Raw genomic sequence first — 4889 nt, 5'->3', positions numbered from 1 at the left:
GATAAGAAATTTACATTGGCTTCTTTTTATGCTCCCAATCACCAACCCACAACGGCCCTTTCTCAATATTTGGAGTCACTGAAAGGGTTTGCCGAGGGATCTAACATTGTGGGCGGGGACTTTAATTGTGTTTTGGATCCCTGCATAGATACTTCATCAGGGAAACCCCGATCTCATATTCCAAATTGAACTCCCTTCGTTTTAAATTGCACGATTTTAGACTAATGGATATGTGGCGCATTCTGCACCCCACTACCAAAGATTATACCTTTTTCTCCCACCCGCACAATATGTATTCTCGCATAGATTATATCCTGGTGAGCCATTCCATACTTGATTGGTGTCCTATTGCTTCTATAGAGTCCTGCCCCTGGTCCGACCATTCTTCAGTGTCCCTCTCATTTCAGGTTCCCCATATGGGCCCTAGAGCATGGACATGGAGATGCAATGACTCTTTGTTTAAAGACTTTCTCTGTGCAAAAGCGGTTCTTGATGCGATAACCAATTTTATTGGAGATCACGCCTTGGACCCCACTCCCCTTCCTATGCAATTGGAAGCTATGAAAGCGGTAGTTCGAGGGGTTCTAATACAACAAGGCACTAGGCTTAAAAAGATCAGAGCACAGGATTTAGCCTGTACATCCGATAAAATCTGCTCTCTGGAATGCCTGCATAAACAAAACATGGCCCCTGCTGTATTTTTAGAATTGACAGCTGCTAGAACCCATCTCTTGAAACTGTACGACTTGGCTCACCAACGCCACAGGGATCGTTTCCGTAAATTGATCTACCAATATGGGGATAAATGTGGCAGACTACTCGTGAGGGGCCTTCACCCGCGCACATCCACCACATATATCCCGTCCATATGCACTCCTGATGGCAGGCTGACATCTATCCCCAAAAAGATTCTGCAAACTTTTTATAAATACTATGCGGAGCTCTATCAACTACGCCCTGCTCCAGCTACTCCTTCCTCTCTACAGGAATACATAACTAAAACAGCCCTTCCAACTTTAAATTCTGAGGTGATTTCTCAATTGGAATCCCCGTTTACGGAGGAGGAGGTATCTGCTGCCCTGCAGGCCACCCCAACCGGAAAAAGCCCGGGTCCAGATGGATTCACTCCACGGTTCTATAAGCTTCACGCTTCTAATCTTGTCCCCTTCACGACCAAAGTGTTTTCTTCCGTTTCTGCCGATACGCCGTTCCCCTCACAAAGCTTAGAAGCGCATATTACGGTTCTTCCCAAGCCTGGCAAAGACCATACGGTTTGCTCTAATTATAGACCCATATCAATGATTAATGTGGATGCAAAAATTTTTTCCAAGTTGATTGCCAACAGGTTGTCCCCACATATGCCATCATTGATCCATAAGGATCAAACTGGGGTTATGGAAGGGAAGCCAGGGATAATACTATTAAGACTCTTCTGCTGACCCAGTTCGCTAAATCCACAGGCATCCCTGCGTGCTTACTGTCAATAGACGCTGAAAAAGCCTTTGACTACTACTTTGATGTACTCGGCATTACGCCAGGTGGGCCTGGGCCCCTGCATGGTTTCTAGAATCGCAGCATTGTACTCTTCACCCAGAGCTCGGGTGCGGGTTAATGGCACTCTCTCTGATTCTTTTCAAATTAAGAATGGCACGAGGCAGGGGTGCCCTCTCTCCCCCTTACTTTATGCCTTAATTATGGAACATTTGGCTGTGGCCTTGCGCTACAATCCAGATGTAAAAGGGATCCAGGTGGGTGATACACAATATAAAATTTACGCAGATGACCTCTTGATATATATAACATCCCCTCATATCACGATACCTTCCATCCTGAAGGAACTTGATGAATTTGGTACACATAGTAATTTCAAGGTCAATTATTCCAAATCTGAAATTCTTAATGTTATTCGCGACCCCTATTGCTCATTATTATCAAGGCAGGAATCCGGCTGGCAGTGAGGAGGCGAGTGTACGAGCGCACTCGACTCCGGACCGCGGAAAACCGGCTCGCTGGAAGCGCGAAAGTATGCGTGACCAGCGAGCGCGGATTTCATTGATAAATTAGGGCCATACTGTCTGCTCAAATTCAGCTAAATGCAGTCAAATTGATTGGGAGGCGTTTCATATTACAGATGGACAATAAACCAAATCCAAAGCAACCCAGGAGTTTATTAAAGCAAAGAAGTTGAATATTCTTGAATGACCAAGTCAGTCACCTGATGTGAACCCAATTGAGCATGCACTTTACTTGTTGAATACTAAACTTCAGCCAGAAAGGCCCACAAACAAATAGCAACTGAAAGCTGCTGCAGTAAAGGCCTTGTAGAGCATTAAAAAGGAGGAAACCCAGCATCTGGTGATGTCCATAAGTTGAAGACTACAGGCTGTCATTGCCAGCAAAGGGTTTTCAACCAAGTATTAGAAATGAACATTTTATTTTCAGCTTTTAAATTTGTCCAATTACATTTGAGCCCCTGAAATGAAGTGATTGTGTTACAAAATCTTTTTGTTCAACCCACTGAATTAAGGCTGAAAGTCTGTAGTTCAACTGCATCTGAGTTTCATTTAAAATTAATTGTGGTCATGTACAGAAACAAAATTAGAAAAAAGTTGTCTGTCCAAATATTTATGAACCTAACTGTATATCCTACTTTATCTTCATGTTCCTAATGACATGTTCACAATATCCAATATGTAGAAACACTTACATTCAGATGAAGACCTTCTGTTCTCTGGAATCTACAATAGCTGTAGATTCAAAATAAACACCATAAGTAAAATTGGGTGGGCTGGACTAAAGTAGATTTTTGTAAGTTTAGTCAAGGATAACAGAATAATGCAGAACTTCTAACAGATCATTTTTGGCTATGTCCAAAAAGTTACATGAAATCATGCTCAATCTTTGTATTTGTAACTAAAAATGTTGAAAGTATTGTGAGAATGTGTTTTATTAAAACATTTTGAAAAAAAGGTGATTCTAAGGTTATCTTACAGGCAATGTCCTCGACCTTGGCCGCCTCCTCTCCCTCGTTTATGGACTTGGGCTCCACCTCCACGACGGGCTCCTCCTCATCCACCACCTGTGGCACGGCCAACCGTCTGGATGGCCTCTCTATGATCAGCAGCCGCCGTTGGTGTGATGGAGAGTTGGCTGTAATAAAAAAAACACACACAGACACAAACATCTCAAATTAATAAAAGTAATAAAATCGAGGAAGTGCTAAACAAATAGTTCTAAGGCTAGACAATACTACTTTCCCCAACCCCAAAACATTCTCTAATACCGCCCCTTACACAAGAGGAAAAATGCAATATTTACCAGACAGGATGCGGTCCCCCCAAAGAATCTGGTCTCCTCCGCTTCAGGTCCCTCCAAGTATGTTGTATTTGGCTTACAGTTGGCCTTCCCTGCAGGGGTCCAGAGCCTGTCTGTCAGCCTCTCCACAATACACCGCTTGGCGTAGATCGACGGCTGCTGATTGTACCGACACATAAGCATTGTCTAAAGAAAAAGATAAAACAAACATTAGGTATAGTTACAACAATCACCTCTTAAACACAAAAAAATATAGATAACAGATTGACTTTTTGGTGCAAAATGACAGTTTGTTTGCAATTGTGAACTGGTATTATTGTGTGTATCAACAGATAGAGACATTAATATAGATTTTTATGTGTATACTATTACTAAGAATCTTCATGATTCCACCCCACTAAGCTAAATCATAGCTAGATCATTGGAAAAACAATAATTGTACGAAAATGCAGCACATATTTATTTATTTTGTTGCCACTGGAAAAACAACAAAAAAGGGGAGAAATGCTAAACACATTATCTATCTATGTGAGACAGTCGAATAATGTGCCTTACCAAAATTATGAATTGTGGTGTCATCTATCCAGAGGATAATCTCCCAGAAGGCCTCCACTGTCCTCCGGACAAAGAGAGTTTACAGCCTTGCGTAATAGGTAGGAGGCTAATTAGTGCTCTTCAAATAACCTAGCTAGGATTCAGCTTATTGAAGGAGAATCCTAAAGATTTTTTGTAATAATATACACACACACATCTAAATATATGCATGTATATAGTAGTCACCAGCCACCTTCTAGTTCTCATCCGCAGCTCTAATCCTTTGAAAGGACAAGAGAGGCCCCTCCAGTCCCAGCTGTCATCCATGCAGAGGATTCTAGCTGCTGATAAGAGAACAGTGACATAGACTGTCCCTCCCCCATTCTCCAGCTGTGCTGTGGCTTCTATAAAGAAAACACAAAAAATGTGGAAAATATATCCACATATATGTGTGGGAATGCTGCATGTCGTGTTCTGCAGCCTTACAACTGTGTACAAGCACAGTGGACCCTCATAACTAATAGTCCCAAAATATCTCAAAAATCTCAGCCCACCAGATTTCAAGAATTTTAAGATATGGGGATCACAATTAAAAACACTTGTAAAAATCCAACATTGGGAATGCATATGTGCAAGTGTGCCTAGGAGTCCCCAATTGAAAATAGGGACCCCCAGGCCCACTTACATAGCAAGGAGCAAGTGTCCCCCACTTGAACCTACATTTTGTGGTTTATGCACTGCACCATTCCAAATAAATTGGGGTTCCTTGAAATGTAGGTATAAATTTAGGGGCACCACCCCAATTCTCCTTGCTAAGTAACTGGCCCAGGGGGGTCGGAAATGTGCATTTTTGCTTTTGGGCTTGTAGATGCACTTGCTTTTGAAAAAGCACCAACCTCCAAGAAATTTGGTTCACAAGTAGCTAGTAGGGTACTTGGTGTACCATAAAAAATTCAAGTTGTTACAAACAAGGGTATAGGACATCTGAAGGATTCAATACAGTGAGTTGTTAGGCTGATGAATATGAGAAGCAGCCTTAA

At 42.1% G+C, this 4889-nt stretch overlaps 1 long non-coding RNA gene across 1 annotated transcript; it reads right to left on the bottom strand.

The window, feature by feature from the left end:
* Positions 1–1910: 1910 nt before the first annotated feature.
* On the bottom strand, positions 1911–4177 carry LOC140321262 (uncharacterized). Its single transcript, XR_011918876.1, has 3 exons — positions 3871–4177; positions 3319–3501; positions 1911–3150 (listed from the first exon to the last, which is right to left on the bottom strand). It is a non-coding gene; the product is annotated as an uncharacterized lncRNA (long non-coding RNA).
* Positions 4178–4889: the final 712 nt, after the last annotated feature.

The sequence above is a fragment of the Pyxicephalus adspersus genome, unplaced genomic scaffold, assembly GCF_032062135.1.
Source record: "Pyxicephalus adspersus unplaced genomic scaffold, UCB_Pads_2.0 Sca1746, whole genome shotgun sequence".
Classification (NCBI taxonomy): Eukaryota; Metazoa; Chordata; class Amphibia; order Anura; family Pyxicephalidae; genus Pyxicephalus; species Pyxicephalus adspersus.
Note: the sequence above shows the minus strand (reverse complement) of the source record. Positions and strands in the feature narration are given on the sequence as shown.